This window comes from Nanorana parkeri, unplaced genomic scaffold (assembly GCF_000935625.1).
Source record: "Nanorana parkeri isolate BGI_ZX_2015 unplaced genomic scaffold, ASM93562v1 scaffold36, whole genome shotgun sequence".
Taxonomy (NCBI): Eukaryota; Metazoa; Chordata; class Amphibia; order Anura; family Dicroglossidae; genus Nanorana; species Nanorana parkeri.
Window position 1 is genome coordinate 2796893 of NW_017306304.1, and position 25680 is coordinate 2822572.

The 25680-nt window shown below is 40.3% G+C and overlaps 1 protein-coding gene across 1 annotated transcript in view; it reads left to right on the forward strand.

The window, feature by feature from the left end:
- The window catches only part of COL25A1 (collagen type XXV alpha 1 chain), a 429660-nt gene that overhangs the window by 147315 nt on the left and 256665 nt on the right, over positions 1–25680 (forward strand). The gene's annotated exons all lie outside the window — the stretch shown is intronic.

Sequence of the window (25680 nt, forward strand, 5' to 3'; positions counted from 1 at the left end):
TACTAAAATAGAGAAGGGTTTCCTGGATATACCCTAAGATTTCATATATCCCCTACACTGTCACCCAATGGTCACAGTTACAATTGCCACTGTTACACTCTACAAACTATATGTATTATGTAGGAGCAGTGGTGTGGGAGGCAAACTGGGGTGGGGGCCATTCAAATATGGCAGATTAGGGGAATAGCGCAAAGGTGGTTAGCAGTTTGTAGGTCCACAAAAAAGGGAGTCGTCAGTAGGCAGTATGCACAATAAAGTGAAGTAGCTCATTAAAGAAGTTCCTGGTCACACAAGTGACCCCTACATTTGAATCTCGCATAAAAGTACTCATACTCTTTTGTTTTTCACTTTCTGTTTGTAAACCAGTAAATTATATAATCATTTATATGTGCAGTTTATTAAAAATGCATTTCCAGACAAACTAAAAAGTTTGCAGATATCCTTTCCAAGAAGCAGGTCAAATAGTTTGGTTTTCCTTTCCTAATCGATAAAGTATGACAAATGCAGGATATGTAATCCAGTAAAACTTTTATGATTCATTAAGCCAACTACTAACTGACTGCAATACATCTGTCAGTGATAGAGGATCAACATACTGTATTTTATTCGTACTCACAGCCTTTTATTTATTTATTTTTCATTTGCTGTAAATGGATTTTTAAATCGGTATAAAGTAAACCCTATATAAGTTAGCTTTCAATGTTGCACTCAGCGATCCTTATTTTGGTCCAGGCAGATATGTACCCGCTTGCTTTGAACTAGGTAATGCATTCATCAAAATGACAATTTGAAAATGTCAGTGCAATCTCATCTTACCTCAATCCCCCTCTTGAACCATGTAGCGTGTAAGGCCAGAGCAGAAAAAAGTGCAGTGCCTGAGGGGTCTTTAAAATGCATTGCTCATGAAGTATGCTCAGTTATAATATTCACAATTGAGATGTCCTGTAGTGTGAAATGCATTGGCAAGCCATAGCTGCACGCATAAAGCCAGCAGCCATCATTCAGTTACTCATGAGGAAAGCAAATTGATTTATATCTACAATAGCCAACATGGCTTATTTGTCGGGCCCCATTTTTGGAGCAGGAATACAAAAGTCTATTTATTTCCTCACGGTGCTTTTCCTTTATTTGAAGAAAATATGTTTACATTCATGAATCAGTTGCTTAAGGCACTGTGGACAGGGAGATTCTTCAGAATTAATAATGCTTTGTGCACAGGATTTAGGGTTTTTTATGGGTCCTACAAAGTTTAATACCTTAGTAAGTAGTTCACCTTTTTTTTTTTTAGTTACTGCGAGGTTAACTAATCCCAAGAACAACAATTTAATATATTGCAGATACTGAAATGTAGCGGCGGCTGCATTAATTTTCAGTTTTCAGGCTGGGAACGTTTTTAGCAAGTACAGAAAATACTTGTTGATCTTTTCAGAAACTTCAGTGTCCTTGTCACATTCTCAGCTGAACTGAAAGCACAATGTTATCTTTCTCCTGTTACCTACTAATAGCCCCACACCCCAAGTAAAGGAGATGCAGACATGCTTCAAGACCAACCTGGGTAACAAGCATGTGTTCCTCCATAAATACAGTGGAGGAGTGAGTGTTGCCTCTTTAGGACAGGAACCATATAACAAGGTGAAAACATAGGGAAAAAAGTCTGAAAAAAGAAAACTAATAAAACCACCACATCTAAGCACTGGTAAGCTGCAGTATATTATTATTATTATTATTATTATTATTATTATTATTATAGTCTAAACAGACCCCTGATATTTCCCTTTTAAAATAGAAAAATAGATTGGGGACACAGAGTCCTCAATCTCTTTCTGCAGCCCCTTTTAAAAAAGAACAGGAGGCTAAGCGGTGCGAGAGACGCCGGCCGCTCATAGCACTCTCCTCCCGCAGCGCTTGGCCTCCTGTGACTGTGTGAGAAATCACGGATGCATCACTATATCGGCCAAAAGTTGCCCTTTCGGCATTTTGCCAAAATTGACATTTTCGGCCGATATGTTTTGGCAGCCGATATATCAGTACATCCCTAATTATATCCATCCATACTCTATTGCCTACATTGACCAAAGACCAATCCAAAATAAATCATATTTAGTCAATGCCACAGCAGTTTTGAGGGCCTGAAAATAAGGACTGCCCCAAGAAAATAAAAAGAGGAGGTATATATTTACCCATTTGGGTTCAGTCACCTTTATTGTATAGGCATGTTTAGTATAAGGCAGCTGAGCTCTAAATTTTATCACTTTAAGTCTTCACAGTGAAAATGTCATCATGAGCTTAAAAATGTTAGAGTAAATTAGAAATGATTTAACTTCTGTTCCTATATTCAGACTGTTTTTCTAAATCAGGTGATCTTAGTGAATAAATGGCTGACCTGCTTCACTTTCTGTGACCGTAAGCAGAGCAGATAATCCTACTTTTCTAAATTGTAATTAGCTGAAAGCCATTCTGGAAAGCTGGAAGTGACATTATTGCATATGCCAAAAATGATGATTTGACTTGAGTGTGCATTGTTTTCTTCTAAGCACTTCCCAGACTCCAAGCCCTTCCAGACCCAAATAGGAAGCAAGTTAGGTACAGTCACCATAAACTGCACAGTACAGTCAGTAAATATTCTTTGGGAAATCATAAAGGGGATATTATACTTATTTTAGGGTTATTGCATAATATCTTTCTTGATAATAGTCAATTTATTTAATCTTTTCAAGGCTCTCAGTTTGCTTATTTCATGTACAAATTGACTTAAAATCATCATAGTTTCCATTTAACTGGTCGTAAGAAAACAAAGTAATTCTGTCTATTCCTTATAGGTTATAAGGAAATCTAATGGCGTTTATAGTGAACCCATGCTAAGGCCAATAGAATAAAAAAAAAGGACATTTGAATAAAGTTCTAACAAAGATACGAAAAAAGGTTACAACTAGATGAGCTGTTTCGAGCACATCGGCACCGCAGCCTAGGGTCTGTTCACACCAGCAGCTGCCTTAGAAAACAGCCACTGGTGTGCTCTGTGAGGCCCGGTTCACACCTGGGCGTTTTACAGCGCATTCCTACACTCTCTAAAACGCTCAAACACCAAAATCCCTTTATTTCCTATGGGCATGGTTCACACCTGGGCGTATTACAGGGCGTATGAACGCGCTTTAAAACGCCCTACGCCAGAAAAAGTACAGGAGCTTCTTTGGGGCGTATTGCAGCGGGTACGCGGCCATAGACTTTGACGTGAACGGGCTGAAATGGGTGTTTGCGCGCTTTCGTCATCAAAAGTGCACCTATAACGCGCGTTCCGCACATGGCAACAGACCACTCCCTGGGGGCTGCAGACACAGTTTTCGGCCGACCAAGAAACATGGAGGAATTAGCAGCATGTGGCCTGATCGATACAGAGGTGTTCATACGCCTGGTGCAGGCAAAGCCCTGCATATATGATATGAAGGATTCGGCTTATAAGAACCGGCGAACCAGGCAGCGTGCATGGGAAGAAATTGGCAAAAATACATGGCCTGATTGGGAGAATTTTACCAAGCAAGTTAAAGAAGCTAAAGGTAAGAGACATGTGTGCAGTGTTTTCATGTGACATGCGTGCATGAATCTTGAATCTCTCTCTCCATTGCCACCTCTATACATTGCCCCCCTCTCTATATACATTGCCCCCTCTCTATATACATTGCCCCCCTCTCTATATACATTGCCCCCCTCTCTATACATATTGCCCCCAAAAAATATATATCTATATATGTAATACAACAATTTTAAAGCACCCTATGAAACATACTGAATTTATTGAAACATAGAATACAATTACTCATGGATTATTGATGCAGCAGAAAAACCTTCTGAAAATTAATGTTCTATGCTTTAAGTACAAAACAGTAGAAGTATGGAGGCCATTTTTTTTCTATGCACAGGATTTTGGTGACCAGCGTCCCTACAACTCCACATACACGTAGTAACACTGTAAGTGCCCATTGACACACTAAAAGTTAATGTGTCTGGGCTTTCCAAAGCTCCCAAGTGTTGTTTGAAAGGACTGCCCATATTTTGAAACCGAATCCCTCAGTCCCTCCATCCTCAATTGTCAATCTTTCTGGTATAGACCTCTATATAACATGTACTCTTTAACTTTGAAATTTTACAATATTGCATTGGTTTTTTTTTTAAACCCATTTTTAAAGTGTGGCAGGAGTTTTTGTTCTTATCTCTACTGCATTGTACATTATGCCAAATCTTTGTTCTTTTGTCCTTGCTAATTGATATTTCGGGGAACTACATCAATAGATTTGCATTCCTATAGTTTAAGACAGAAAAAGCCCCAAATAATATTTTTACAAAGAACTGCTTAATTTTAATTAGGTTTGTTAAGGAAATCCTATCAAGCCTAAAAGAAAAGTTTTGCTTTTTGCAGCCTTTTGTTTAAAGAAAAAAATGTAGCGAGTAATTAAGTCTTCAGGTCAGCATAGGACAATTTTTCTTAAACTTTTTATCTGAACTGTAAATAAAATTAAACTACCAACAATAGAGTATTATTTGTTTACATTCTTTCTCTTTATCAGATGGATATAAAATAAGGAAACATTCCAAAATTATTTTGCTTTTTTATTGTATTTTTGCCTACTATGAAAATAAAAAGAACAGGATGAGATACTTTGTTGTAATGTACCCTAATCCAGAATCTTAGGCTTCAGGAGAGTTTTCTTCTGTTCCATTGCCAATGGTGACTGCATTTAGCAGATATTTCCTATCTATTGCCATACTAAGGCCAGTGGCCTCACTAGCAATCCTGTCACAAGGTATTACGGTGTCAATCGCCCACTTGCTGAAACACTGCAGAATCTCCCTCACGAGAGAGAGACAGAGACATCTTGCTGTTCTGGCCAGCAGAGTGACACCATAGAAACAGGTAAGTGGTTTGCAGTGTTTTTGTGCCCTCTCTAGTGATCTGAAAGTGACATGGGCCTAATATCTATCTTTTTTTTTATATTGTCCTGGATGTGGTTTGGTATTTAAACACAGTCACATTTTATTTACAAAGCTAAATTAATATTTACTTTGTCACATAAATAATCTCCACTCCTTTAGTTAACGCAGACCCTCACCCACCCTCTTTACCTACTTTCCATAATAGTATTCCTTCCCTCCTCCTTTCACACAATCACAAATATATATATATATATGTGTGTGTGTGTGTGTGTGTGTATATATGTATGTATACACTATCTGTCAGATAATGCACCACTTCACACAGAAAGTTGTTGCAATTACAAAGTTTAGGCATTCTCATGTTTATTTCTTTTGTTTGTATTGGTATGACGCAAAAAAAGTGGGGAAAAAAAGCCAAATCTGACACATTCCACGCAAAATTCCAAAAATGGACTGGTCGAAATTATTGGCACCCTCAATTAATATTTGGTAGCACAGCTCTTGGAAAAAAATAACTGAAATGAATCGCTTCCTGTAACCATCAATGAGTTTCTTACACCTCTCTACAGGAATTTCGGATCATTCTTATTTTGCCAACTGCTCCAGGTCTCTCAGATTGGGAGGGTTCCTTTTCCCAACTGCTGTTTTGAGATCTCTCCACAGGTGCTCTATAGGATTTAGATCTGGACTCATTGCTGGCCAGTCCAGTACTCTCCAGAGCTTTGTCTGAAACTATTTCTGGGTGCTTTTTTGGAGTTTTCCGTGGAATTTTTTTAGATTTGGCCTTTTTTGTGTCATAGCAATACAAGCAAAAGAAAAAAAAACATGTGAATGCCTAAACATTTGTAATTGCAACAATTTTCTGTGTGGTACATTATCTGACAAATGCAAGGGTGCCAATATTTTTTGCCATGACTGTATATCTCAATCAATAACAACCAGTGATGCTTACAGTGGGCAGGGCCTGATGGGGAATGCGAGGCACTAAGTCCCCATCAGGTCTGCTTTGCAACTCATTGGCAGGGGCCTGTGGGCAGGCTGTCTATTGGCTATAGAATCTGCCTACTGCCAGCTGTCAATCACAAAGGAGGCAGACCTGATGGGGAACTAGTCTCTCAAAGTTCTCCATCAGGCTCTCCTCACCACAACAAAAGTCCTGGGCCACGGTGCATGTCTGTGTAATAGGTGCAATGGCCCAGCAGAGAGCTCAGTAATGTAGAGCCTGTGATCTTATCAGTCTCAGTGCTACTGAGATGCACCAAAGATGGTGTGTCGAAGATGGACACTTAGGCTGCACCAGAAACAGTGCTTACATTAAATTCATATACCTGTTTCCAACAGGTACATGAATATGGGACATGCATCAACATTTGTCATGTGGATGGCTGATGGAAAACACTCTTTACGAATTCCAGGGATTGTCTTTTGCTTTTTTGTGGAAAAATGTAGGATATCTGCTCAAGACATTAAGGAATCAAGCAGGCAGTTATCAACAGGAAAGCATATGTCCTGAAAATTGTACCCTGTGTAAACATGCCATGCCAGACAACCGTTTTCAGTTTGATTAGATACTTGGCAGTGCTGTAGTTAAGGCAGGAGTTGCTCTGCAGTGAAATTACCTGACCCTGTGCTTTAAAGCGAGCTTTGAATAACTAGAGGAAATGTGAGTGCATTGAGCTGTGCAGAACAGTGCTTGCACAAAGTAGCAATCTATTCAACAGTTTCTCCATTTGCACCTGATAACAACAGGGAAGTGGCGATTATCAGCTAATAAAGATGAAATGTTAGTGTCACCAGCAGATAGATGATTTGTTGTAAATGTATGGAAATATGACTGAAGCCAGTCCATTTCTGGGTTTCTAAAAGCCCCATTTTATTATGACCAGGCCATAATTCAAAGAATTGTTTCCATTCTATATGTATTCATATTAACATCTCTTAAAATGGTCTGAAAGTACTTTAAAAATAAAAGCATTTCAATTATTGACGTGGTGCTAGAGGAAACATGTGCTGATTATCTATATTTTCAAAGGAAAAAAGGTACAGGTGAATGGTGGAGCTTTGTGCAGCTTCTTTTGTGTTTTTTGTTTGCTTTTAGCTTTCCTACATAAATAATGTGACTGTTTTGTAGGAGGAAAAGCTTTTTTATTTGATTGAAAAGACCGAGTTTGCATACAACAAAGAAAAAGTGTTTTTTAGGCATATTCTAATAAATATTACATGTGCCATTGTTAGAAAATTGCAGTCCTCTGATATCCCACTCACTGTTGGGGCTCATTTAGACAGGCGAATAGGCTGCTATGTTCAGCAACTCCCTTTGCTATGGCCGCATACAAATTGGATGATTAGCTGTGTCCAGTTTGTGTGTGTCCAGAACTGATTATATGTGACAAGGGCCCCTGGCTGGCTCTAGACATAGCCGTCTGTAAACTATAATCTGAGTGGCTCGTAGTTTACACTGGATGACTTCTCCTGTTCGTGGCAGCAAAATGGAGCAGCAGGAGAGCAAGTAAAGGTAAATATGAAGTGCTGGTAGAAGGGGATTAAAGTGAACTTGTTGCTTAGCTCCAAATGGGCAAAGAACAGATTCACTGTATTGTCAATGACATGCAGAGTTGTTAAACTGCATGAGATTATTCACAAATCAAGTATCATACATATATAGCAATGAACCACGTACTGTTTACAAGTCATCAAAGGAGAATTTTCCTTGGTATGGTAGAGCAATTGCATAGCTGATACTTCAGGTAAACAGAAACACAAACATTTTGAATGCTTCTGTATGAAAACAGCTAGTTCATCCGTCATGTTCACAGTAATAAACTAACAATTTTTAAGGAGGATCGTAACCTGGAACTCAAATTTTAAAATGATGGATTAGCATCTCCTGCCAACAATGAAACAGTAAATGATATTTTACTCCATCCATAAGGAAGAAAGTCTGCCTAGCTGCACTGTATGTTCATTCTGTCTGTTTGCTGAAACTGGATCTGCATTTCGCTAGAGTGACATTCTTATGTGCTGTGCCAAATCTATAGCTCTACAAATATAATGTTATGTTCACAATAACAGACAATGGCCTTATCAAATGGGCTTGTTGCAATGTGCCTGTTTTTTCTGTTGTGCATCATTTGTGTACTCATTTTACGGGAATGTACTAGGCTTGTAGTAAAGATGGACCGACAAGGACACATCAGAAAATTTTACTCTAGTTCAACAGGTGGCTTGTCAGCGTATCTGTAACACCATATGAAAGTATTTCAAAGCCTCGGTGACATAGACATTGGTATGCCAGTTATTCTCATGCCTTTGATACTTGCTACAGTTCTAGAGATGGCATGACTCTTAAAGCCAAATGTGTTTGATATTGTTTGGCATGTCAGAAAAGAAAATACTCAAACATGTGTAGCGCCCCCGTGGAAAGGGTGCTATTAAATCTAGTGTTTATCAGACTGTATGTGGTCTGATACTAATTTGTAGTTTTGGTTCATGTGGTTTTTCCCCCTAAACAATCTCATTGCTTGACATCTGTCTGCTGCCAGAGGTACTGCAGGGTGTGCCCTAGTGATAGCACAGAGCAGCCAATGGGATTTCTAGGAGTAGATATCCCTCCCCACCCAATCACTGTATGTGGCCTGACACTAATTTGTAGTTTTGGTTCATGTTGTTTTTCCCCCTAAACAATCTCATTGCTTGCCATCTGTCTGCTGCTAGAGGTACTGCAGGGTGTGCCCTAGTGATAGCCCAGAGCAGCCAATTGGCTTTCTAGGAGTAGATATCCCTCCCCAGCCAATCACTGTTGAACGATAGGCAGAGGTGCATGCTGGGGGAGGAGATAAATACTTGGGGTGGGCCATGTGAGCTCTCTCTTCCTCCCCCAGGCCCTGCCTGTGGGGAGGCTGCGCTGGACTGCCTAAGCGGACCAGGCTTCAGAGCCTGGGGACTAGCTGTGGAATCACCCAGGAACCTGTGGTTGCTATTGCTAAAGACAAGGATCAGTAACTTCTACCTTAAAGGAGAACTAATGTGTCAGGTGTTTCACCTGCTGTGCATGGAAGCTGTACACACACTCTCTCTGAAAGCCATGGAGTCTACATCTGGCTGAATGATCCTAACCCTCCTCTACCTCTCTTCCTGAAGTTCTTCAAATAAAATTTTCAAGCATCACAACTACAGTCTGGACCTCACTTAATTTGTTCACCAGAAGGTCGGTGAGTGCTGCTGGGTAGAAGGGAGGAAATGTATCCCTAGACAAGAAGAATCGGAGTTGTCGTAACCCATAGTAACCAACCCTGGTAACTCAAGGTGTGCTGTGGATCCATAAGAGGTTTCTTATAGAGGAAAGACAGGGAGACCCGTTAGTTCAGTTTACTGTAGATCACCCCTTCAGAGCCACCGGTTGTGTTATCCTATATTTGGATAACGCTGACCGAAAAGGGGGAGCTCTACACTTACTACACTTGTTTGTATTCTTGGTTGTTGTGTAGTTTTTGTTTTCTGAGTTTTCAAGTTGTCCTGCGTTGCAAAAACTCTTGGATGTATGGGTATCCGAAAGATATTCTTATTTCCTATGTTTGTAAAGTAGAAACATTACAAAGTATATTACCACAATTTATACAAGTCCCTGCCCCCCTAATAAGCCTGCATTCTAATGTCCATACTACACCTATACATAGTCTAGCACCAATTTGGTTAGACGCCACTTTACCTAACTGTATGTTCTGGGTGGTGGTGTGAAAAACCTAGAACATTCAAAGAAAACATTGCAGATAGTGGGCCTGTCAGGGGGGTACAGCTGGGCCGTGAGTGGAACCCCTTGGCAGGGGCGGCAAGCCAAAGTCTGAGGTCGTCGTACACAGGGAAAATCCAAGAAGAATAGTCAGGTCCAATCCGGGTCGAGACAGGCAGCTAGTTTCAGTAACTGAAGGGTAAGCCAAAGAGTCGGTAATCAAGAGTCCAAGCAGAGGTTCAGGAATAAAGACAGGTTCAAGGCACAGGGAGCTGGGAGGTCACACCATAGGGATAGAATAACTCAGCAATGAGCCAGGGTTCTGACTGTGCTTTTATACTCAGTGGAGGATTGAGACCACTCCCCGGCTACCGAGGCAACCAGGTAGCCTCTCCATCAGGAGCCAATGGCGAGAGAGGGGCAGAGGGTGTGTGCTGGGAACCTCCCCCAGCAAGGATCACACCTGACACCAGTAACAGGTGCACTACGTGCATGTCCCCGTGCCTGCGCGCGCAGCCTGTCCACCGCGCACGCGCACTTGTCACGCATGCGTATTCACAATCCTGGTACAAGGGGTCCTGCCAGGAAGGGGAACCCGTGCCTCCCGCCACACATGGCCACCCCGAGGAGAGGTAAGCCCCCTAGTACCCTGACAGGGCCAGATGAACTATTGCTTTCCTGACATTATTGGAGCACTTGACATGCCAAATAAACAACATAGTGTGCCTATGTTGAGGAGGCTTTGCAACATGTGTGCCAGAAAATGGAAGATTGGAAATTGCAATTTGACTCAGGAATGTTGCAGCATCTGTGCAGTATAAACTAACAACTGTGTACAATGTAGCACAGATTGTAGCTGCAGATCTCTGCCTGGTCTGACAAGACTCCCTCTAATAAGTGCCTGTACAGACAGTTAACACAGGGAGACTGAACAGGGAGAAGCTGCCTCCGCTCTCCTTGCCTGCCTCTCTAGACAGAGGGGAGAAAGGAGCCGATAGGTTCCCTGTGAAGATTGTTTGAACGGACACCCAACAGAGGGAAGCAGTCAGATTCTCAGGAGACAAGCTGAACTACCCACCAGAGACACTAAGACTAGGCTAAAACAGACATTGGATGCAGGAGATCATCCAGTGCCAGAGTTGTTGGGGTAGTCAGATTCCCAGGAGGTGGGCTGAACGTCAAAGTCATAGGCAGAGCACTACCAGCCACCTACACGTATTACACATGGTTTTCTTGAAGTCTGTGGGTCAAAACCATGTGATTTTGCCTGAACAGAAGCTCGTATACCTTTTCAAGCTATAGGGGACAAGTGATACAATGTTTAGGTGTGAACAGGCACTAAAGAAAATAATGGGATTCTTCATGATGGACATGGTTGTGCTTCGGGAAATGCATGACAGAGCGCTAAGGTGTGAATGGAGGCTTAAAAGCTGTCTATATTGTCATAAAACTAATTGAGGGGAATTTATCAAACTGGAGCAGACAAAATCTGGAGCAGCTGTGCATGGCAACCAATCAACATCCACCTTTCATTTTCAAACCTTAACTGAACAAACTGAAGAGAGAAGCTGATCGGTTGCCAAAGGCAACTGCTCCAGATTCTTCTGCTCCAGTTTTGATAAATTCCCCCCATTATATTATTCCTTTCTCTCATCCACTCAAACAATGCCTACATGCAGCCAAGACCCTAATATTTTGTGCAACCCATGTCTTTTGTGGTTGATGAGCTTCCTAAGGCGGCTGATATTATCTGAGAAAATATGAAAGTTGATTTCTACGTAAGTAAGCCAATGACGGGAAAAAATAGTATTAGTGAACTCTTGACACTTAAATTTGTTGTCTTTTAGACTATTTAACAGACCACAGCACATGATTATACTACACCTTGGGTGTTTTGGATGTAGAGTTCCATTGTTTTGCAGTGAACATGGCTGGTATAAAGGAGGATGTCATACATAGCTTAGTTTGTAGCTCATGCAGTAAGCTAGAAGCAGAAATAAGATCCTGTTTGTGATTCGAGTTCAGGTTTACATTAGCACTTAGGGATGCACTGATACCGATACTAGTATCGGTATTGGTGCCGATGCCGAGTATTTGGGCGAGTACTCGCACTCACCAAAATGCTTCAATGCCTAGCCCGATACTTCCGGTATCAGGAAGCTGGGCAGCGTGTCGGAAGCAGGCCAATCAGGAAACCAAGCGCTGTGTAATGATGCGGCGCCCGGCTATCTGATTGATCGGGAAGCCGGCTTCATGCTCCCTCGTCACCTCATGACGAGGGAGCATGGAGCTGGCTTCCTGGCAAATTAGGAAGCCGTTTGCAGCGTCATTACACAGCACCCGCCTTCCTGATTGGCCAGAAAGCCGGCTGCTTTCTCGTCACCTAGTGAGAAGCATGGGGACGGCTTCCCTGCTAATCAGGAAGCCAGGTGGCGAGTCATCACACGTTGCCTGGCTTCCTGAATGGGACTACCGGTACTCGGTATTCACTATCAGCAAGTACAGAAATAATAATATCGGTACTCATACTCGATACCGAAATACCGGTATTGGTGCATCCCTATTAGCAATAATACCAGTGAATGCTGTGTTTTGTAGGCACATTACCCACTTTTGCACTTGTAAGGATGTTTATAGCTTCTGCTATTCATATTAACTTTGAATCCATTTAAACTTGTGAAGTGATAAGAACAGTGGTTTGCATGAAAGCAGTCCCAAGCTGTAACAGTAGCTGATTTATATTCCTACTCAGATTTTACAGGGTTACAGGTAGTATTGAAAAACAGGAACTACATAAATCACCTTTTCTTCATTCCCATTTGTAAAGATGTAGCTAGTGCTTCTCATCCATTCAGATGTATCACAAATGCTTATGCATAACTACTCTTTTACTGAATGCCCACGATATAATATAAAACAGCTTTTGTTCAAGCTGGAGAGATTATAGATGTGAACCTGGTACATAGTCCAAGATTTTCAGTGTCTGGAACAAATGCTGCTCTGGCTAGGAGTTTTTAACAGCCATATAATATTTTATCATCGTTATGATTAGCTCTTACGTTTGAGCGACAGGATAATAAAGATAGAAACGTTTTCTACAGTGATGTGATCTAGCCCATTCAGCTTCAAGATAAAGAAAAAAATAATGCTAAAATAAATTGGATCTTTTTGAAAGGTACGTGTAATAGCTGTTTTCCTGTTCCCAGACATCAGTTATATTTTATGGAGGTATTTGTAACTGGCCACACATGCAATAATATCCTCCAATCCAGTCCCAAATCTCTGACAAAACCTGATCTATATCCACATTTTGGGATATACCCAAAATCTAGGAGGGAAGGAAGTGTGTTTGGCCTGTACAGGTGGTCAGCTGCCATTTCCTTACATTTATATGAGTTGGCTGCTAAATCCAAACTTTGAGTTGAAAGATTTGCTCAATTTGACCACCCAGGTGATGAGAATGGAGAGACGTGAATGTGTGTGATTACTGGTAGCTTTCATCAACTATAGTTACCATGGTTTGTCTCTTTGTCCCAAAATACCTACATTACTCTCCAGTTAATCTTTCTTTCTATAATACACTCAGAACATGCACCACTGCTCTTTTATCTGTGCTTTCTCGAACCAAGACATTTGCTTTTTTGTTATACTTTGAATGTTTTTTTTTATACAAAGGCTCTTCTACAATACAATAGTGTGGTGCATGGCATTTTGATAAGAACAGACAGAATGTCAAGGAAGTGGCTGAACGATCAGGGTTAGACAGTTAAAAATATAAAGACAGAGAACAGTAAAAAGAAAGCAACCAAGTCTAAAAATCACCTAACCTATACACATAGAAGGCATCATTCTACCTGTTACGCAAATTCAATATGGCAAGATGCAGTCATTTATAGCAACCATTTAGAAACCAACTTTTTGTATTTTTGAGTTTTGCTCTTTGTTATTTTAAAGTGACACTAAACTCAGAAATTAAATCTTAAAAATGCATTCAAGGACCCTAACTATTCACAAAGATGTATCTTATTTGTGTATCACTCGGCTGTAGATCCCCAAATCATCTCTGAATTGGTGCTGACACTGTCCTTCCTTCTGGAGGGTGGCTACTTTTGTTCCCCATGGCCCCTGTGCATGTTGTAAAGTAGTCACCGCTCCAAGCTTACTCCCATGATGGACTACAATCTCAATATAAATTAGGAAACTAAACATGAGATTGTAGTCCATCACAGGAGTGAGCTTGGAGCAGTCACTACTTTACAATACACATAGGGACCATGGAGAACAAAAGTATCCACCCTCCAGAAGGAAGGACAGTGTCAGCACTTATTCAGAGATGATTTGAGGATCTACAGTGGAGTGATGCACACATAACATACATTTTTGTTAATACTTCAGATACTCAAATGCATTTTTAGGATTTAACTTCTGAGCTTAGTGACACTTTAAGTACACCTTCTATAAAACGTGAGGTCCACTTCTTTTGTAGGCACCATATTAAAAGCTGAGTAAAAAAAACAAAAAACATAAGGCAAAAAGTTAAAATATTCTCTTTATACCCTGAATTTCAATAAGCTCAACTAGGTTAGGGTGATGTCATTGGGCCTTCTCCAAAGTTGAGGAACCCAAATCTCACCAGGGGTTGCTCCCACACAATGTGCTGACCACACACTAAGAATGCCCCTTAGCATTCCTAGGATCATGCAAGGAGGTCATTGACAACTCCCTCACCTACAGGAAGCTGCTAAAAGCAGGGGTGTAAGGCGGGCAACTTTTACTTTTTTCTTCAATTCTTTTTTGTTCCACTTTCACATAGTGTTTCTTAATAAGGGTGTCCTGGGTTGGGGACTGCACAACAAATGGACATTGCATCTCCTTGGAAGGTCAGCTATGAGAAGCTTGTGTATGTATAATGCATAGCAGCATAATAAGGACATTTTAGGAATGCACTACAACTGGACACACTTGAGATAATGTTCACATCCTCAAGAGAGGTACTTTACTGTGTTCATCACAATAGTGGGTCTTGTTGTTACAACTGTCTGAAGAAATGCCTTTGTCAGACAATTCAAAGCAATACATTAGATGAAAGCCATTCACATCTCTGTGTTTGCCTGTGGTGTAATGCACAGAAACAGTTTAAACAGAATCATTGTGTTTGTAGACTATTCTATTCACAAAACTGAACAGCAAAAGGTTTATATCTCATTCTCATTTAATCCATATTGCTGCACAGTTTTAAGTATTTGTGAAGATACTTTCATTAATATAGACTATATTACTGCAAATAAATTATTTTATGCATTTTTAACATCCTTTTTAGTAAAACAGCTATGAGGCCCTGTTCACACCTAGGCATTTTTGAGCAGTAGAAAAAGAGATTCAAAACGCCCAACACAAGAAATCCCATGCTTTTCAATTGCCCCTGTCCACGCCTGAGCAGCAAAACACCAAATGCAGAAAAAGGTTCATGAGCTTATTTTGGCAGTTTGCAGCTCGTTTCTTCCCCATAGACTTCAGTGAAAACGCCAGGAAACTCACGGCAGAAGCATTTTGCACGTTTGTAAGCGCGTTCGTCCATTGAGCGCAATGTCTCTCAAGCTGCCAGTCAAAATGCGCATTTTCAGGTGAGCGTGTTTGCAAAAATGTGCAAGACGCACATAAACGTGCAAAAATGGTAGCAGAAACTATGCCGTCTTGGTGTGAACGGGGCATGAGGGCTGCTCCTGATAGTTTCTAGTGGGGTTAAATGTACCTGTCCCCGGATTTGTTACCCCTATGCACCTGCATTGTAGCCCACTGCCTACTCGGTAATGCACTATAGTGTGTTCTGGTGCACTTTGTTCCTAAAGAAAAGTACATTTTGGTGCATTTAGCAGCCCATTCGACTGAATTAGCTGCCTTAATGCAGTGCACATTTACACGTGTTCATGCACCGCAGAGATGTTAACAGGCCCTAAATGTGTGCTATCACCATATTCAAAATGAAGACACCAGTGGCATCGCTAGCTTCAAATAATGGGGTTGATTTAATAAAGAAAGACAGACTGATCAATTTGCAAAGTGAATGTTAGCTAAGCTTAGTATGGCTAAACTACTGTATGTTCAATCAAACAATCATGTGTTTTCAAATTCCTCTTGCCCCTGATGGGGTATTCGTGTACCAGTTTCCATTTTTTTTGTACTGGCCATTACTTTGTGGAATGCATATATATTTTGCCTCTACTTCTTTAGTGGATCATCTACAATTAGTATTTCACATCCTACATACATATATTGCTAATGTATATTTGTGTGTAATATATACATATTAATCCTGACCAGTATAACATATAGGATCTATTGAATGTAAGTAGGAAATTAAATAAAAATGGTATTCTATAACATTACAAGAATTCTGCATAGCTGATGTAAACATTCCCCGTGCTGGCTGAAACCTCATTTTACACGGAAGGTGAATTTTGTTTGAGGCTGTAAAAGTGAGCGTTTCGGAGGAAGAATGTGGGAGCAGGAGACAAAAACCTAATAGAATATATATGAAGTGGAACAAGTATACATGCTTGTTCTAGAACTCTCTACAGATAGGAAAACATTTTATCATCCAGAATTCTTTGAGTTTGATACAGATGATTAACTGTTATAGTGAAATCCTAGAACAAACATATGACAGCAATTCACTTATTTGCCCTGCGTTTCATTAAGCTGATGTGAAATAATAAGCTGTTTTTCCAGTGAAGCAAACTGATTGCCAGAACAATGTCTGCATACAAGCAGGGACAGATAAAAGCTTTTTTTCCCTGTTATATTTTGTGCGTATGTGGACATAACTTTGAGGTCAGGAATTTTAAAAACAATTCTGTTTATGAATTCTTCAGGCAAAATAAACCGGTTGTTGCATATTAAATACAGAACTTTTGATGAGACATGTTCAGGCCCATTGTTCTGAGACACATTTATCTAAAGGGTACAGCTCATAACATGTATGACATTATATTTATGCACATTCTGTACTGCAAGTCATTTTCCCATATATTTTATAGGAACCCTGTGCTGAGTACAAGGGAATTAAAGCAGAACTCCGGAGAAAACATTCTTAACACTTGTAGCGGGGCTACCCTCGCGCTGCAAGGGTTAAGTGCTCGTTTTTGTCTAGGTTCAAAATTAACTACTTAAAGACTGGGGGGTTAAACCCCCTTCATGGCCAGACCATTTTTCAGTATTCAGCGCTGCAGTACTTTGGCTATGATTTATTCAGTCATGCAACGCTGTACTGAAATGAATTTTATACCATTTTTGGGGGGCACACAGAGCTTTCGTTTGGTGGTATTTAATCACCACTGGGGTTTTTATTTTTTACCATATAACAAAAAAAAGTACAGAAAATTTGGAAACAAAAACTGTTTCCCTATGTTATGAAACATTTATTATCACCCCAATTTTTTGGTAAAATATAAAAGACGGGGTCACATCTGATAAATAGACACCAAACATTTCAAGCCTTAAAATTGCACGCGCAAAATCACAAAAAACTACCATACCACAAATTGGCCATAGGCAACCCTTTAAAAGGTTTTACCGCTCATCAATTTAGTGTTATCAGTGAATAATGAATTATAGCTCACGATCTGACGCTCGCGGTGATATGTAACATGTGTCGTCGTTTTCGCACGCATTGTGTGTATGTGGAGGAATTTTCCATTTAAAAAATAATAATTTATATGCGATTTGATTTTTTTTTTCTTCACTTAACTTTATTGCTATCACATAGGGGGATACAAAGTCCTATGTGATAGCCAGTGTACATGACAGTTCCTCTTTATAGGTGAAATGTTAAATAGCTTGTAATTTTGTCTGGCACAGTCTACAACCTTTTGCTCATAGGATTCACCTGTTTTGTGTAAATGTAAGCGTCAGCGAACCCACCTGTGCCTCACGGGCAGGGCACTCCTTGCCATCTTGTCTTAAATTGTATTGCGATTGTAATGTCTTCCTTATATTGTAAAGTGCTGCGCAAACTGTTGGCGCTATATAAATCCTGCATTATAATAATAATGGCTGCTACTAGTTTCTTATGGGATACTTTGAACAATGTTTTATTGAAAGTTTTTACACTGCAATTTATGTAGATAAATTAAATGTTTAACTTCTGTAAAATTGTGTTTATACTTTTCTGTATTCTTTTTAAGTTGTACTCAACGTGGACTGGATCGCTTTTCTTTATCCTGATTATCTTACATTTATCCTTCATGTAACTAAGTGTGTTATTGTTCTAACCCATCTTTGGTACATAGATTTACAGCCTAGTGCTTAAAATGAACAGGCACATAAATCATTACCCTACTAAGTGACAAATTATTTAGTGCTGGTACTTCAAGTGTACCATTTATTTCTGGATTACTAACAGGTTAACCCTAGTCTTCAGCTCCCATTCAGTCTTATTAATGGGTCTCCATTGTCAGTGTTAATCCAGATAAAATCAGATGTTCTTGAGAACATAGCACTACCCTGTATCTTTCTCATGTATCTTTTTTCCAGTAATGAGTACTAGCAGACACTGTTTATCACTGAGAGGTACTTTAGAAAATGTTTCTGAAGACAGTGCTGTTTGTGTGGCCAGGCCCCATGTGGCATAGGCAAATGTGCTGACTTCTTTAATGCTGTTTTAGATGACTGATATGAGACGACATTGTAAGTAAGGTATAATTTGTATCTCCTAAGTGCATTCCAGTGATTTGGAGCTGTCATCATTTTCTTCCCTATAGTTTTTTTCAGAATTGGTGCATTATCTTTTCTTTTAATGTGTTTTGATGTTTAAGTTATTCTTTAAAGCTGACCTCCCGGCGGATATTGAAAAAATACAGCATAGTTTTAAAAATGTTTAAACAATCGAGGGCTTATGCCCAAAAACCTGTAATGAAAGTACACAGGGTGTACACGTTACACCCTGTTCCTCTCACGCTGCTGCTGTTCCTCCACACCACTATTGCTGGCAAATTCTGACTGTCAATAAGGTAGCTGGGACTTGCTTTGTATTGCAGTAGCTGCTACAGCCATTGTTGTATAACAGAAAGCTTCCAAACAGTGCCTAACATAAAGATACAATATTGTTACATTGTATTCTCTTTGCTTCAAACAGGGGGTGACCTTTGAGCTGCATAGGTTTCAGTCAAAGAAACATACAAGTAATAAACATGTATTTTGTAAAATAACATTTTTAATCATCAAAAAATTTTGTTTCAACTCTATTTTTTTAACCATTAATATTTACATTTTCTTAAGAAGTTTTGTTTGTGGTTTTATTTTTGTTTTGCTTTAAAGGAGAGCTATGGGGTAAGTGTTTCTCCCCATAGTTCTCCTAAGGGTCACGGGAGGACACGAACTAGCGCCCTCCAGTGACCCAAAGCTCAGTATACCGCGAGCTACAGCTTGCGGTATACTGAGACAACCGCAGCCGGGACGGATCCCGACATTACTGTCGATCCACCCAGCTGCGTGATTGACAGCTGGCTCTGCCTATCTAGAGGCAGAGCCAGCTGTACCCGCCCCCTCCCACGTCCATTCTGCCAGTCAGCGATGGAGGTCGGAGCGGGGAGGGGGGAATCCCTGCAAGGAGCCGTGAGTGACAGTCACGGTTCTCTGCAGGGAAATCGAGGAGTGAGCGAGCGAAGGTATGTGTTCGTTCACTTCCTGATCTATTGAGCTGACGTGTGACAGTTTCATTGTCGCACGTCGGCTCGAACTATGAGGATGAGTGATTTTCACTCACCTCATAGTTCTCCTTTAAAAAAGTGCTCAAGGAGAAGGAAACATTGCATTTTTTTCTTTTTCAAGTAACTTTGCAAGGCTTTGTACTAGAATCATAATTGTACTGTCATTATATGTGGGAAAAATTATAGAATACAATGTATACATTTTTATCAACAATAACACTACTTTTAAAAAAAACAAACACTGATATAAAAAAACAGCACATTCATATAGTTTTCTTATGTGTTTTTGTCTATTGCATAAAAGATCAAATCATTTTTAAATTTTTTAAGAAAAATTCCAGGAAATATTTTTATTAACCCTTGCAGTGGGTCTACCCCCACACTGCAAGGGTTAACTGCTCATTTTTGTCTAGGTTAAAAAAGGTTATACTCACCAGATGCTCTGAGCCAGATTCTGGTCCTTCCAGCCTCTCTGCCCCTCCCCTGCATGGTCTAAGGTCCCGTAAATCATCATGTTCTATACATTGAAGGGAATTTATGGAGCAGGTGAAATCTGGAGCAGCTGTGCATGGCACCCAATCAGCCTCTCTCTTTCGTTTTCAAATCTTAAGGTGCCCATACACCTTACAATTATCTGCAGATTTTCTGTGGTCAGATGGAAAAAGTGCAACAGATTGGCCCAGGTGGAGATTACTCCATACACACAGTTAAGTGTAGATGGAGGAATCTGTTGCACCTTTTCCATCTGACCACAGAAAATCTGCAGATAAATTGTAAGGTGTGTGGCCAGCTCAAGCTGAACAAACTGAAGAGAGAAGCTGATTGGTTACCATGCACAGCTGCTCCAGATTTTGTCTGCCCCAGTTTTGATAAATTCCCCCCAATGTGTATAGATGTGAGGACACTGAGAAAGATTCCAATGCTGCAGTGTAGGGGGAGACAAGCTGGAGGGAGTGCTGTCACAGCTGACAGGCTCCGAGCTTCCGGTGAATAAAACTGTGTTATTTTTGAACCTAGACAAAAACGAGTACTTAACCCTTGCAGTGCAGGGGAAGCCCCCATAAAACATGGTCACATCCCCAACCCCCTCCATCCGGCCCTCTTCGCAGGCCCCTATCGTTATTTGCGAATGGCTCCGACTTTCCAGGTCCATATGGCCGGGTTCATTCTATCTGTGTCTGCTTTTGTGCGTTGTAAAAAAATCACGCTTTTTCATTATGCATTGCGGTACAATTTTAATGCATTAATACACATTTTTAGGTGTCAAGTCTTTGTTTTTTTGGGGGGTTTGGCCAATGAGGACTGAGTTCCTGCAGTTACATTATGGTTGTGGACATCTGTGTCTTGCATTGAGAAATCTGATCGCAATAGAGGGAATTCATAAAAACTGGAGCTTAAAGAATCTGGAGCAGCCAATCGGCTTCTCTTTTCAATTTGTTCAGTTAAGCTTTGAAAATGAAACAGAAGTTGATTGGTTGCCATGGGCAACTGCTCCACATTCTGTCTGCTCCTGTTTTTTTATGAATTCCCCCCAATGTCTGCATTATAAAAATACAGGTACACTTTCAACTTTCTTTTGGATTGAGGATGACTATGTCTGCCACGGTATAAATAATTGGTCTGCCAAACTTTCCCAGTCTTTTCCATATCTCCCTCTGTCCTCATCATGACAGTGGCAGGAGTCATACAGGAGGAGAGGGCTGTGAACCTCCCTGATGAGAGCTTCTGTATTATACAGAGAGTCTGCAGAGAGCCATCTTGCTAGGACCAGTGTGAGGGCACATGGCTGGTATCCAGGGTAGGAGCTTGTTTCCAGGGGCTAGCAATACATATACAGGTGAAACTGGAATAATTAGAATATCGTGCAAAAGTAATTGCAGTAAGTGCTGCAAAAGGGGCCCAAGTACTGAGTACATATGCATGCTTGTACTTTTCAGAGGTCTGATATTGTTCTATGTACAATCCTTGTTTAATTGATTGCATGTAATAATCTACTTTTTTGAGATTGTGGATTTGGGGTTCTTGGGGTTTTCATGAGCTGTAAGCCATAATCATCACAATTATGACAAATCATGGCTTGAATTATCTTGCTTTGCATGTAATGAGTCTATCTCATATAATAGTTTCACCTTTTAAGTTGCATTAGTGAAATAAATGAACTTTGCACGATATTCGAATTATTTGAGTTTCACCTGTACATTTTCATTTCTATGGGCCTCACAGCTTATAAAAATGCACCGAAAAATGAACATGACTCATCTTTCAAAATGCAGTGCATGGTCTTTAACGCGCTCATTGGTTAATTGTTGTGTTCTGACACGCTCGCTTAAAAGTGTATGTGTAAATGGGGCCTATGTGTTTGCTAGGTGTTAATTTAATGTCCTTTGAATTTCGTTTATTCCAGCTGACTTAAAAAAAAAAACAAATGAAAAAAACAAAACCAAAAGCTGTCTGTCCATTTCGCTTTTGATTTTTAGATACATATTTAATTTCTTAATTGAACGTAGTATTTCTTGAATCTCCACGTGCTTTGATCGCTATAGCAAAGGCAGCACATTTAGTAGTGTGATTACCCCTGTGGAACATTATGCGTGGGAAGGTCTCTGAATAAACAGCAGGCCTCATAAATTCTTCCCTCTACTTCATTACAGTGATTACTTCTCAATTACAGGTCATTGCCACATAACTACAGAGGGTTGTTTATAAAGGAATTCTTAACACAAACATTATCCCTGATAAATTGGACAGAAATATTATTTTACATTTATAGACTGATACTGTATGCATTTCTTTTTAATAATTAATGGATTGAGAAAGAGTTACATTAGCGGTAGGCAACCTTGGTACTCCAACTGTGGTGTAACTACAAATCCCGTCATTCCTTTGCCTCTAGGAGTCATGCCTGTGGCCCTCAGAGTCATGCAATGCCCCGTGGGATTTGTAATTCCACAAAAGCTGGGGAGTGTCAAGGTTGCCTACCCCTGAGTTAAAACCATTGTCACTTGTAACTGTTGTCATTGTCATGCTGAGGGGATTCACCTTCGTTATTTAGCATGGTGACCATTGTCAGTACAACAAGAAGCAATAAAAAAATAATTTTACATTTGTCACTGAAACAGGAAATGAGGGGAAATCTTTCAATGGGGTGACCTGTTTTAGTCACCGCTCACTTCTGGTTGTGTCTCTTGGATAAAAAGTAAAGAAAAATCTTCCCAATGGGAGATAGACAGCAAAAAGAAAAACCCTAATGTGGTTTTAACCATTCGTTACTCTATTCTAAATCATAACAAAACTTCTGGCCGGTGATGCACTTTTAGATGCTACAAAGTGATGACCTTCAGTGTTCCATTGCAGCCAATTATAGATTCAAGCGTTCACATTTTGTAGACATACAGGTCTTCGGAAAAATGTCAGCTCTTTATCTCCCAGCCTAGACATCTTAATTTCAGAAACAAAGTCAATATCATAGTGAATTTATGAGGAAGAACTATCCCTGATACCATTTTGGACCTGTTTCTTGGGACTTGCTTTTTGCTGTAAATGGGGTAAGCCCACTATATAGCAGTTGGATTTTGGCTGACCTTTGTTTTTTTTTCTATAGATTAGGGCTGTTTTTAAGAACATTTCAAAAAAGAAAACTGGAGCAGAGGCCGTAGTATCCAGCAAGACAATAAAACAAATGAACTGATTAGTTGCTGTTATTGGTAAAAAGCTCTTGATTTTGATCATATTTTTATTAAAGTAGTACTGAGGCAAAACTTTTTTTTAGTTTTGGATAGAGTAAGAGAAGGTTATAACCCTTCAGCTTTTTTTGCCCTCTGTGTCCGATTAGGTAGATTTCCTTTCAATTCCTGTCTGATAGCCGCAATAGGAAGTAAGATCCCTGTTGGTCAGCAGGGTCACCAGAATTGCTGTCCCCAAGATTTCCCATCTTTTAATGTCTTGATGACAACCCCAAAATTGGGATTTCCTTTCACATTCGGTCTTTGCGATAAGTAGAGAGGGTGAATCTCCCTAACAGGGACACAGAAAGCAATAAAAACCGACAGGTGTTCTACTCCCTCTCCACTCTATCCAAAACTAGAAGTTTGGCTTCAGTTGTACTTTAAGACCATCTGACTATCCATGAATGTACAAAGGTCAGAGCACAGCATGATAATTGGAAGAATAGTCATTCAGGCCAATTGAAAATTATTGTTCATTCATCGTTCAGAATAAAGACAGTGTGATGGTTAATGACAGCGATCACTTATTCACTGAAATACTAATGAATATGGGAATTGAGGGGAACGATCCAAAGAGATCATAAAGCGGAACTACACCCATCCTATCCTTTACAGCCAAGGAAGGCGCCATGTTAGCCTCTATTTGGATTGCATTTGCCATGCTGTTGCACATGTGATCGCCAACCATTTCATAGCTTGAAAGTTTGGTTGAGAGCTGAATTAAGCACACTGACTGACAGTTGCCATGCCTTGAAGGTGAGACACTAAATTGGTAGGTAAAGTTCCTATTTAATATTTTGTTTTTTGTTTGTAGCAATAAAAATAACAGACAGCTAAATAGTCATTTCCCACCTGTGCTGGTATCTTTAAGCTAAATTCCATGGCAAACAGCTAAATACACAGATTCAATTTTTGTAAGGGACCTGTTTTACCTGCCAAATATTTGTATTTCAGTCCATTCAGTTCTGAGATTAGCACAGCTCTGCTGCACAGCCTTGCCCTGTCGGAAGTAGCTTCTACAGTTAAATAACAATTATAGATCTTGTCCCTCCCCGACCTGTGACTGGAAAATGAAAAAAGAAGCAGCAAACTGATGAGCTCATCTCTCTGTAACTCTGCTGTTTCCTCCTATCAGTATGGCTTCTTGCACTGCAGCACAGTCCTGCTTGTCTCTGCATCTTTTCGAGCTCTACTGCACAGGTTTTTTTAAGAGGTACTTGCAATGCTGTAATAATATAGGGCTGTATTCAGCTTTAAAAGAGAACTAAAGCCAAAAAACTATTTTGGGTCAAAGAAGTACATTTACTAATGTATTCATGTGACCCAAAGTCAGCATGTAGCGAGCTACTGCCTGCTATTTGCTGACAGCGCAAAGCTGCACTGCAGCCAGGAAAGATCCTGACAATACTATCGGGATTCACCCCACTGCCTGATTGACAGCTGGCTCTGCCTCTCTAGAGCCAGAGGCTGTGCCCGCCCCCACCCCTGGCTGTCTCTCCAATGAGCACCGGAGGAACACAGAGGGGAGGAGGAATCCTGGCGGGGAGCAGTGGCTGACAGTCACCGCTCCTGCAGGGAGAAGCTGTGAGCTGAGCAACCAGTGGCTTATGATCAGTCAATTCTCGATCTATAGAACCAGGGCGGGATGACTGCAGTACATTTTACTCTCCCAATACTTCTCCTTTAAATCAACCCATTCCTGTGTCCATATATATGTGCTTATGTGTGTGTGGGCTCATACAGATTATGTTTTCTTTTTCTTTCTGGGAATGGTATTTTGTAGATAGTTGTAACACAATAAGCAAAGAAGATTATGATATTACAATTGCAAATAGAGATAAATAATCCTTCTTCTTCTACTCTTAATCCCAGTTATCAAAATATTATCTTTGTGTTAATTACTTATCTAAAGGAATGTTGTACCTCAGTTGCCCTTTCCAAAGTTGTCAGTAAATTCCTTTGTCTGTACCTCCCTCCTGTCCTATGCTGGCCACTTTATTAATGAGAAATGTATTCATCTGCCGGCCATCTGGATAATTATTAACTCGCCTTTACTGCAAACCGCATTCACCACAGCTGGTGCTGTACAAAAGAAGAGATTTCAGAATGGCCTAGAGAGAGAAAACCAGGGCATATTCCTACAACTCTTGAAGTAAATCTGTACCCAGGGAAATATGTTGGCTTCTGAAAATGACAGTGACCTGGTGGATATGCAGATCCAATGATGTGAAAACGTTCACTCATTCAGAACAATGACTGGGAATACATGGGACAAATACAGGCAGGCCAGCAAATACAGCCAGGCAAGTAGCATTTTCAGAAGCAGATTAGACGGCAGTTATCCTCACATAACTGTCCTCACATCTAATGCATGCCAATAGACCTGCAAAAGATGTGATGACGTCAGCGGTCCTTAGACCACCAGTGTCCAGGGGAGAAAAGGCTGCAGGGACCAGTCTAGCAGCCCATAGGAAGTTGGCATCAGGGAAGTACATCTGCTTTAATCCAGGCTCTAGACCAAAACAAGCAGTTAACCCTTGCAGTGGTGCAACAAGTTTTTTTTTGTTTGCCAGGAGTTCTTTTATAATGC